Source organism: Callospermophilus lateralis, chromosome 18 (assembly GCF_048772815.1).
Source record: "Callospermophilus lateralis isolate mCalLat2 chromosome 18, mCalLat2.hap1, whole genome shotgun sequence".
In the NCBI taxonomy this organism is placed as follows: domain Eukaryota; kingdom Metazoa; phylum Chordata; class Mammalia; order Rodentia; family Sciuridae; genus Callospermophilus; species Callospermophilus lateralis.
Genome location: NC_135322.1, coordinates 31,371,983 through 31,384,158, shown reverse-complemented (window position 1 = coordinate 31,384,158; position 12,176 = coordinate 31,371,983). Strand labels below are relative to the sequence as shown.

The window sequence follows — 12,176 nt, the reverse complement described above, 5'->3', positions numbered from 1 at the left end:
TCAGGGTAGTTGTCAGTGGGTGTCTGATTTTGCTAAGAGGAACTGTCCCTTCCTCTCTTACTGGGTATGGTCTTGGGAGGACATCACTGAAGGTTTTTCATTCTCCTGCAGTAGACAGGAAATGCTAGCTCAGGCTATCAAATATATCCTGAATTTTTTTCTTGCAGTCTTTCAAGCTCTTATATTTATTATTTTTAAGTTTGTTTATTTGTTAGTTTGGATGATATTCTGGGTGGTGGGCATATTTGTAGTATTTCAATGGGAGTATATGTATCATAGTAAACCCTGTGTATATTCTAGAAGGTTGAGGAGGTGGAATTTTTTTCCTTAAAGGCAATGAGAAGCATTGTTATTTTGAAACAATAGTTGTTGGCTAGAAGGATCAATTACACAGGTGGCTTCAGTTCAAGGTTGGACAGAGGTCCTTGCAGAAATATTTATTGTGTAAGGCTGTGGTTGTGGTTCTGGAAGAGTCTTCTATGAATAGCTCTTATTATCAGGCAGAAGCATGAGATTCTCTTCTTCACTGCCCACCCCCCCCCACCCTCCGTCTTGGTTTATTTCCTATCTGGTTGACAAGAGTGACTCTATTTTGCTTATTTCACAGAGCTACATCTCGGGCTCTGAACTTTCTTCTAGTTCCAAGCTTCTACTTTTGATGGTAATGCCTGTGGGTTAGACAGCAGCACAGAGGGCAAACTAGATGTCTAAACACATCACAGGAAGCACAGCCCTGCAGGGTGTGACTTTACTTTGCAAGAGATAATCAAATCCACCCTCCCCTGATAGCCTGCTTTCCCAGTCTTGGCCTCTCTACCTTCAGTCCCTACCTCTGGCTCCCTTTCTAAATTCCTTTCATTCTGTCCCAAACTGTTCCCCATGGGCTCCCTTCCAGACACACTGCTGTTACCTTAGTTCAGGCTTCACTTATCTCTGGGCTGTTGCATCCCTTCCCTAACGGGTCCCTGTACTGCAGGTTAAGTAATGCAAACTGAGAAACCTCAGGGGCCACACAGACCAGGCATGTGTGAGAAGTAACCTGGAAGAAAGAGGACGAGGGCCTGGTGGAAGCCCTGGTGACTGACAGCCTAGGCCAGGCTTGCTGTTCTTGTGGCTGCCATCTCCAATCCTCTGCTCTAGGAATGTTCAGGTTTTCTCAGACCTTATATCCTGCTTTAAAATCTTTGGATGCTGTTTGAGATGGTTATTCTCTGGGACAAAGCTTTCCAAAGCCTCCTGTGGTAGAACTTTGCATCTGGAGAGTTGGGGGACTTATGGGATCTAACTGGGGTGCTTTGGGAAAGGTAGGTTTGGGTTAAGTCACTGTTCTCCCAATGTGGCCTCATGTTCTTGCCCCAATGCCCAGACTTCTGGTCCCTGCTGGGAGAAGCTTCTCTCTCTCTTTTCTATTAAATTGATCTCTCTAAGCCTCTACTTCCTTCTCAATAAAAGGGCATAAAACTCAGAGGGTTTTTGTCAGGATTAAAAGAAAGATGGCATGTGTTCAAGGACTTTATTTCTCTCAAACAGTGTGCTGTATGTCACCATCATGTCAAATCATTCCGGCTTAAAGAGGGATTTGTCTTTGTTCCTTAGTGCTCTGGAAGCCAGAGGGGCTGGATGGAGAGGGAGTCAGGAAAGGTTCTTAGGCATTTGATATGGGAAGTTTTGGGGTAGAGAAGAGTACAGGGGATAGTAAGGGCAGCTGGCTGATGTGGAGGAATTGAGGATTGGGACACTAGGGTACCTGGTGGGTGACAGCCAGTGTCTATGATGGCTGCCTGCCAGTACAACATTCTTCTGTGCCAGGCCCTTGGGCTGCCAAGGGGAAACCATTCATTGCCTGCTCAGCCAGCCTAGTTTCAGAGTAGTGCTAACTCCCCTGTCTTTGTTGGAATCCAGGGTAATGTAGGGTAAGGGAATCCAGATCTTCGTAATCTTCTAATGTTTCTCTAAGCATCCTTTCTAGGAATAGGGGCCATAATTCTATTATCCAGTTGACTAGAGGGGAAAATTAATTTTTGGGGTGTAATTAATGTGATTTCCAAACAGAAGTGATTAGAAGAAAACAACTTAGTCTTAATATGGGCCTGTCCTCTGGAGTTGTGTTAAGAAACTCATGATCTAAGGATGAAAGACAAATGGAAGCCCAGTGGGTCCTAGGATGATGCTTTGTCCATTTGTTTAGGTGACATTCCAGGATTAAAAAGATTTGGAGTCAATATCAAACTTGAGGTAAGATGCTCAGATGTTGCTAACTGGGGACCCACAGATTTGTTTTGTTTGGCCCTCGCAGTTTTTTTTTTTCTCTTAAAAACCTGAATAATGACCCAGAGAGGGGGAAAAACATAGGTATTTATGTAAAAACAAGGATTTCTACTGTCTTCTTAAAATCTGCAAAACATGACACCTGGGGCCCCAGTCCACCAAATTGGGAACTGAAAGACACTATGTCTTTCAGTCCCTGTACTCTCTGCTTTGTGAGATAGCCAGGTGTGTGACATACTAGCCCTGTAGAAACTGAAATTGAGACTCCCTACTTTAGGGTCTTCCAAGTATATTTGAGGTGTGGCTGTAACGCCGATTTGTGGGACCCCAGTAGACCTTCAGGAGCTGAATCCAATGCAATCACACAAGAGTCTTTATTGCAAGCTTGAGCCTGGACTCACAACCCTTTCCGACGCAGCATCCCGAGGAATGAGTCCTGGCCCTTAGTTCAGTGAGGATTTATAGTTTTTTGGGGGATACTCTATGGGTCACAACATCACACAGCAAATCATTTCATACTGTGGGAAAGTCAAACAACAACTCTCTCAACATTGATTAGCACATTCATTGGCGGGAACAAGTCGGGTAAGAGTGATTGGTTAGTTCAAGTGGTAGATACTTTTGAACTGATTGGTTTAGGCTTCGAGGGGTTACAAGAGTGTATATGCTAAACTTGCAGGGTTGCCTAATCATGTTATCAATCATCGAAACTATTGGGAGGGTCACCTGGCATTTCAGATATTTTCTCTATCTCACTCTGATTTGGTTGTTGCTATGGTCCAAATTAGGCCTCATTAATTCTTTTGGTCTTCTCAGGAACTTGCATTTGCTGAGTCAAAGACATCTGGTAGGACAAATGACTCAGCAGGGTAGCTATGTGCCTAGGATCGGGTTTTCCAAGAACAAGGGTCTCCCCCTCCCCATCCCCCTTTGGACAGGCCCTGCTCTGAGGTAGAGGCTGATTTCTCAAAAATGGAGTCACATCAGTTTCTCATGGCCACTTCAGGACTCAACTCTGGGAAAATTTTGTTGTTTACTCCTAATGTTGGGATCATGGAGAAGATGGCTGTGACAACCAAAAAGAGAAATTAAAAAATATATGGTGAACTATACGGTGTCAAATGAAAAAACTGTACCTGAGTTTTCTTTTTTTCCCAGAAGACAGTCAAAGAGAATGATTTTTTTTTTTTTTCTGTTGTTGTTAAGGGAATAACAACTTTCTAGTGGTTTGGGAATAGTAAGCTAGTGGATTGTTCTTCCATTTCCCATTTGATTATTGACTGGCTTGTTTCTTCCTCCTGATGATGCACACTCAGTTAATGTTAACAGCAAGTGATTTACTGGATAGATAACTGAATGAGCCTATTGTCCATTGTTCCCAAGGGCAGGAAGATCCTTAATAACTGGGCCAGCAGTGGCCCAGCAACTCTTGTAGTTGAGTGTTACTGATCTTTGAATTTCCTAGGTAGATTTGTATTTCTTTGGTTAAGTCAGAGAGCTAAATGGATTTAGACCCTCAGAACAGCTAAGACATTTTAATAAAAGCATCTAGTTTGTCCAATTAGCATTTTTCAGAATTGAATTATAAACAACAATAATGAAATTCTTTCTCTGAATTGAAATAACTTCATTGTTTAACATTTTTTTCCCAAATAGAAGAGTAGGAATTGGTGGTATTGCTCAGTGGTAGAGGGCTTGCCTAGCAAGTCAGAGACCCTGGGTTTTGTCCACTGCATTGCACACACACAATGTGTGTTGTCTATTATTGAAAAACCATTGATAACATAAAAGGAAATTAAAAAGTCATGGTAACATCACCAACTAAAGATAATCAGTATTGGGCTTCGATCATAGCTCAATGGTAGAGCGCTTGCCTGGCATGTGTGAGGCACTGGTTCGATTCTTAGCACCACATAAGAATAAAATAAAGGTCCACCGACAACTAAAAAATAAAAATAAAAATAAGATAATAATTATTATCTTTTTGGTGTACCTCTTCTCAGGCTTATATCTTTGCATATATTATAGATGTATGTATATTTCTCAATAAAAATCGTAGCATTCTAAATACATTTGTTTAAAATCTTTTTTTTCCTACTTATTGACAAAATGTAATGTATAAATATATGAAGTATAGAACTTTTTTTTTTTTCCAGAACTTTCTCTCAAAAGCTTGGAATTTGCTGGGCACAGTGGCACATCCCAGTGACTCAGGAGGCTGAAACAGGAGCGTTGCAAGTTTGAGGCCAGCCTCAGCAATTTAGCAAGGTCCTTAGCAACTCATTGAGACTTTGTCTCAAAACAAAAGAAAAAAAGGGCTGAGGATGCGGCTCAATGATAAAGTGCCCTACAGTATAGAAAAACAAAACAAAACAAAAAAACCAAAACAAAACAAAGTAAACCCTTGAAATTTAATGATCAATTGTTCATTCAGGACCTGTTGAACACCTGTTATTGCTAGGCACTGTTTTGGGAGCCAAAGTTGCCCCAACAAAGCCATGTAAACAAAGATGGGGCAGAATGGTTCAACTTTGTCCATGACTGAGAGATGATATAAGAGGTCAGTGTGTTGTGTTGTCTTGACTTGTCAACAATTATATTTATTAATACCACATAGGAATCTAAAGTGTTTAATGGGCATTTAGGCAATTTTTTTATTATTATATAAAAGTATAACAGTGAGGAGGGTAAAACAAATATCTTTGCCTGTCATCACTGTACTTGTCTGATTATTTCCTTATAATGGGTTTCTCAACTTTGGCACTATTGACATTTCGGGCTGAGTAATTCCTCCTTGTAGAGTACTGCCCTGTGCATGGTAGAATACATAGCAACCAAAAGTAGAATATATGTGACAACCAACAATATCTCCAGATATTGCCAAACGTTGCCTTCAGTTGAGAACCACTGCCTTAGAAAAAATTCAAATAAGTAGAATTTCTGGGTCCAAGGGGATGCATACCTTTAAGATTTTGCTTATGTGTTCCAGATTAAAGGCTGTGGAGATTACATCTCTAGTGTTGATGAAGGTGTGGATAGCTATACTTGTTGAAGTATAATTTTTAAAATAAAATCAAGGGGAAGTTCACATAGCATCACCACTTGAAATTGTACAATTCAGAGGAATCTAATGAATTCACAATGTTGTGCAACCTCCAGTTCTATCTAGTTTTGTTACTGCCAGATAAACACCGATACTCATTAAGTAATCACTTCTTGTTTTCCTTCCACCAGGGATTTGCTTATAAATAATATATGCCTGCTGTGTCTGATTTTTTTCACTTAGCACAATGTTTCTGAGGTTCTTCCAAGTTGTATAGGTATCAGGTCTTTATTTCTTTCCCTGTGTATATATGTACCACAATTAATCCACTTACCTATTCATCCATTGATGGACATTGGGGTTATTTCTATCTTGGCTATTACAAATCATGCTGCTATATAGAGTAAAATTTTAAAGTTTTCTACCTTTCAGAGAGAGAGAATTTTAATATTTATTTTTTAGTTACCAGCGGACACATCTTTGTTTGTATGTGGTGCTGAGGATCGAACCCGGGCCGCATGCAAGCCAGGAGAGCGTGCTACCGCTAGTTTTCAACCTTTCAGATGAACAAAGATTTAATAAGATATTTTAAATCTCTTTGATTGTTTTAAGACTAATTATTTGTACTGAGGCCAATAAATATGTTTGAGGATAGTAATATTCCTTAATACAGACAAAAACATTTTGGTGTTTGTCATCAAACAGTGCATCTGGTGGGGCTGGAGTTGTAGCTCAGTTGTAGTGATAGAGCGCTTGCCTAGCATGTGCTGGGTTTGATTCTTAGCACCGCATATAAATAAATAAAATAAAGGTTCATCAACAACTAAAAAAATATTTAAAAACACTTAAAAAAACCCAGTGCATCTGGGAATATGTGCTGGGTACTTTATGTCTGGTCCACTAAAAGTGAGGTGGATGGTGGGATTTTCAAAAAAAGCATAGAGCTGTTTCTTTCTTTACCCTACTCATTACCCCTTCCTTGGAGGCATTTCTCCCCTAGAAGTGCCTGGGGGACAAGAATTCCAAGTTTGATTTCTTATTAAGCTATTGTTTATGTATCTTTGGATTTTAAACCTCTCTCCTGAGGCAAACAATCCTCCCTTGAGTTATCTCAGTGGTTGAAATTCCACAAAATTCCTTTCCTCAAAGTTGTTCTGCAAAGTAGCCTGAAGCTATTACATTTGCAGAATTCTGGGCAGCCTTATTTCCAGTGTTCACTTTCTATGCCTCAGTGGAATTTATAAACTGCTTCCTAAAGATTTATTTTAATGTTTTTTTGGGGGTGGGTGGGTGGGCGTACCAGGGATTGAACTCAGGGCATTCAACCACTGAGCCACATCTCCAGCCCTATTTTATATTTTATTTAGAGACAGGGTCTCACTGAATTGCTTAGTGCCTTGCTTTTGCTGAGACTGGTTTTGAATTCACATTCTCCTGCCTCACCTCCTGAGCCACTGGGATTACAGGTGTGTGCCACCATACCTTGCCAGATTTATTTTAATTCTTAAAAAAGAATTTCAGTTTTCCCTTTTTTTTTTTTTGCACCGGGGTTGGGGGGGGGTGAGGTGGGGGGTGGGGGAGTGGGGGTGGTGCGCCTTAGAGTTAAATGTTGCATTCAGGTTTTTGCTAGTTCAGGATCATATACTTCAGCAGACAGATGAGAGAATAAGATACTAGATACTTAGAGAGAGAATAAGATACTAAGTTTAAGACATTAACACCTGTATTAGTTTTTTAGGACTGCCATAACAAAGTGCCCCAGATCCGGTGGTTAAACAACAGAAATTTATTTTCTAATAATTCTAGAGGTTGAAAGTCCAAGATCAAGGTGTTGGCAGGGTTGCTTCTTCCAAGTCCTCTTTCACTAACTTGTAGACTTCTCTGTGCTTGTCTGTGTCCAAATCTCCTATTCATATAAGGAAGGGCTCTAGTCATATCGGATTAGGGTCCACTTGTATGACCTCATTCTACCTTAATAACCTCTTTATTAAAAGCCCTGACTTCAAATACACTCATATGCTGAGGTACTTGGGAACTTCAACATATGAATTTGGAGGGTGGGAAGACACAATTCAGCCCAAAAGACACAATTCTTCCCAAGAAGAAGCAGAAACTATCTATTTCAAGGTATTGCTAAACTGGGCATGCTTTATTTAGTAGACAACTTGTGATTTTATATATATATATATTAGTTGTATTTGGACACAATACCTTTATTTTTAAAATTTATTTTTATGTGGTGCTGAGGATCTAACCAGGGCTTTGCATGTGCTAGGTGAGTGCTCTACTGCTGAGCCACAACCCCAGTGCTTGTGATTACTATATTGTTTGTATTTAAGATGATTAGCAAATGAATCTGTCAAGTAGATTAACAACCTCCTACCATATGTATTTATTTACTTTTTATTGAGATACAACTCATATCATAAAATTCACTCTGTTAGAGCATATGATCCTGTGATTTTTAGTATGTTCACAAAGTTGTTCAAAATCTAGCACTGTCTAATCCCAGAACATGTTCATCACCCCTCAAATAAACCCTGTACCCCCGTGAGGGGTCACTCTCTCTATCCCTCCTGTGTGTGTCTATGGATTCGCCTGTTGTGGAAATTGCATGTGAATGGAATCATTCATTATGTGGTCTTTTGTGTCATAATATTTTCAAAGTTCATCCATGTTGTAGCATGTGTCCATGTGTCATTTCTTCCTATAGCTGAATGTTACATTATACACATGTACCATGTATTGTGTATCTATCCATCTGTTGGTGGACATTAGGATTGCTTCTATTTTTTGACTGTTATTCATAATGCTGCTATGAACATTCATGTACACGTTTTTGTGTGGACATGTTTGCAGTTCTCCTGGATATACGTCTAGGAGTGGAACTGCTGGCATCACAGGAGAATTCTGTTTAGCTTTTGAGGAACTTCCAAACTGTTTTCCAAAGTGGTTGCACCATTCTACATCCCCACCAACAACATATGAAGATTTGAATTTCTCCACATCCCTGCCAACACCTTTTGTTGACCATCTTTTAAATTATAGCTATCCTAATGAATCTACTTTTATATTTAGTTTGGCAAAATTTTATTCATGGATAATATGGAGGCAAGCACCTCAAGGTTCTGGCTGTTTTATCTTGTTTCCCTGGAGCATTTCACTTATTGCCTGTTTATTCCATCTCCCATTCTACCTTTGTGAATTCTGAGCTTGCTGCAAACAGTTCAGATCCTGCCCCTGAGGCTATCAAGCGTTCCTTGCAGGGTCACCTGCATTAACATGGGCTCTGATGAATTAAAGCTTCTGCCATGTACATCTTTCTGGTGTTTTTGCCCTATCCCATGCAGCATTAAGTGAGGCATTAAATGAAGTTTTTTGACTCTTTTTTTATTGCATTTTTTCCCCCTGAATCAATAAGGAATTTAGCCCCTTCTACTTCCTCTTCTCTCTCCAATTACGTGGTTTAACATTGATTTTTTCCTTCCTTCCAGGCATATAAAGTATCTGTAGATCTCTTTTTAATGACAAATCAATCCAACACCTTAATATTACAGAGTTGGGAGAACAGTTTAAAGTTTTATTCTGTTTGCTCCTCCAATCTTTCTGTTTAAGCAGCTTGAGTCATCCATGATTGATGGAGGACATTAGTGAGAGAAGTTAGCACCATTTTGATTGATTTTGTTTACTTTGAAAATAGTTTTCTCACTTGTCAAATGGATTAATTATGAGAAACAATTGTTTCTGGGTGGAGAGGATAGTAGGGTAAGCCAAGGTTCAGGGTCCCCTTCTGAGCTAAGGATGGCTATGTGGCTTAAGACCCCTTCCCTAGCTGTGCTCCCCAGGTGGGGCCTGATGTCCTGCCCTGTGGTGTGAGCTGCATACGTGGGTCCCTGACTCCTAGTGTGAATTGTCAGGAGGAGACAGGGTAGGAAAGTATAGGTATTTTTGTAATTTTTTGGTAGTGCAACTATTACAATTATATCACCTCAAGTTCTTTATATACACTATTTCCTCAGAGTTCTACGAATTTCTCCTTCGTAGCATTTGAATATCAAAAACAGATGCTCCTTGACTTAGGATGGGAGTTCCATCCTTTCTAATGGCCATCATAAGTCAAAAATGCTTTTAATACATCTAATTTAACCAAACATTGTAACTTAGCCTCACCTACCTTAAACATGCACAGAACACTTATGTTAGCCCACAGGTGGACAAAATCATCTGACAGTCCTCATGGGCAAGACTGAAACCTCTGAAAGAACTGGAAAGGAAAGAGAATCACAGAAAGCCCCCCTCCCATACCCCCACCTCAGGTAGGGGAACTATTGTGTTTCACAGATGCCGCTGTGCATGGTGGTGCCGTTGGTAGAGGGAATGAGGGAAGCAATGGAAGATCTGGTGTTCATGTTGGCTGAGTGAGAAAAGCAGGTCCTGAGTCACAGGGGTGCCTGCGAGGTGCCTTATTTTATAATAAAGTGTTAAATAGCTCATGTGGCTGCCACACGGCCACCGCTCAGCATCTCAAGAGAATACTGAATATCACTAGCTCCAGAAACAAATTAAAACATGAGGTATGGTTTCTGCTGACTGCATATTGCTTTTGTACCAGTTGTAAAGTTGAAACACTGTAAGTTGAAGTATTAAAAGTTGGAACCATCTGTGTTGTACTAAACATTTGATATTACCCCCTCTAGATGGTAAGTTCCAAGAAGGCATGCATTATTCTCCTCCTCTCCTTTTTCCTTTTTCCAACAAGTGTTCCCATGGAGTTTACTTGGACAGATCTCTGGGTCCTGGAACCTAGAAGAAGGTGTTGGGCCTCTTAGTGGTGAAGCGTGGCTTGTGCAGTACCTGGTGGGGCAGAGGGAACTTGATTTTGGAGTCATGGAACTGCTTGACTGCTGGCCGGTGCACTTGCTGGCTGTGATCTCCTCCACTTTCATGATCTGGATGGAGTGGGCCCAGGCGGGTGTTTGCGTGCCCGTGTCTTGGTAACACTGGGTGATAGTTTGCACAGTGATCAGGTTGTGGTATTACTGGTCCATGTTGGGGTGTTGCTGTGGGAATCATAGTGCTGTCAGATGCTGGAGTTCTTTGCCCACAGGAAGTACTTCTCACACACCTGCCCTCGGTGAACAATTTCCCTCAAACCTTCTTCATCTTCTTTAGCTGAGACACAAAATACCAGAAGTGGGACTTAATGACAGCATGATTGGGTGTAAAGATTTGCATCTGGTAGAGAGGTGGGGTCTGACATTTGGGAGTGGGCAGGCAGCACCTGCTGCCTTGTACTCTCTAAGTGTGACGAAGGCCTTCATGGCCTCTCTCCCCGCTGGCTGACACCCACAAAAGGGTGAATTGTTCCTTTCTGGATCATAACTAAATTCTTACTGCCTAGCTCTGTGCCTATTACTAGTGGATGCTCAATCAATATTTGTGGAAGGAAGAAATAAATATCAGGAAAGTAAAACAGAGTGCTCTGATGGGGCATCTAATGTAACAGAGAAGAAGGGTGGTGGATAGAGTAATCTCTGAAGAAATAAAGGCCAAACAAGAATCATCTGGGTGAAGAGTTGCAGGGAGGGATCCAGCAAGATGGAAACTTAGAGAATAGTGAATGAAATAACGATGTTATAAATTAGGTATTTGGGATCTAAGAAGCTGGAGCTCTAGGATCCAGATGCTTGTTGGACCTAGCTTTTCATTTGTTAATCTTTGGGATAATTTTCTGCAGGATAATAAATCAGGCTCTACCTTAACCTATGAGTTCCTGAGACAAAAAAGGATTCAGGAATTTGGCTGCTAGAGAGAGTGTACAAACCAAAGTCAGGGGGCAGGTTGACAGTTCCAAAATCTGGGGTCTAGATATTCATTTCAGGGGCCTAGGCATGGAAAGCCCTGTTTTTGTCTCACCTAAAATCCCTCCTCTGTAATTCCAGGGCTTGCTCTTTCTCAAACAGACATGAGGCAAGGTTGCTTTATGGCTGATGCAGCTCTGGGGTTGACGTCTGCACAGCCCTGCAGGCTTCCTTGTCTCGGACCTGCTTTTTGGTGGTCTCTGAATACAACAAGCTGGCTTTCCTTCCTGGTGGAAGAGGCCCCCAAGGCCAATCCGGCTCCTCCTGGTGTTTTGAGGGCTGCTGGCTGTCACCTCCTGTTGCCATCTTCAACACTTGGCTTCACATTCACTTGTCCTCTGTGCCTTTCCCAATTTGTCATTATTATTTTAGTGATAATAGAGAGGCCACTGGGAATGGAGGCAGCCGGCACCAGCTTTTACAGTTGATTAAATGCCTAAAGAACTAAGAGAGATGTGGGCTGGCTGGCCCTCTGCTTACCTGTAGCTTGTAATGCGTTATCTTACCTTCAGTTTCCTCCTGTGCCTCTTGGCAGCCAGAATCCATCTTGTTTGCATCACAGTGATTTTCTCTAATTGGGGAGCCTGGCTTAACATTTAACAGTGTAAATATTTTGAAGACAAACTTTTGAAACTATATAATTTCTTGGGCTCCTTATATTGGCTAGCCCTTCTTGTTTTTGAAGAAAGAATTTTTTTTTGTTAGTTTTGGTTTAGTTTCTAAGAGATGGGGGTCTTGTTATTGTTGCCCAGCCTGGCTATGATACCCTGAGCTCAAGTGATCCTCCTTCTTCAGCCTCCCAAGTAGCTGGGATCATAGGCATGTGCCACTATCACATCCGGTGAGATATGGGGAAGGGAGAAAGAGGAAATGCTCTGGTTAAGATTTGGCAAATTTTGGTTATCTCACATGAGAGATAATAACCTGCATTTAAATTGGCCTCTGAAAAATCACTGCTCTGACAGAGATGGGATTTACACCCAGCATCTCACATGGGCACATGG

At 41.1% G+C, this 12,176-nt stretch overlaps 1 pseudogene; it reads right to left on the bottom strand.

The window, feature by feature from the left end:
* Positions 1–10,114: 10,114 nt before the first annotated feature.
* On the bottom strand, positions 10,115–10,632 carry LOC143384460 (large ribosomal subunit protein eL20 pseudogene; annotated as a pseudogene).
* Between the last annotated feature and the right edge of the window lie 1,544 nt (positions 10,633–12,176).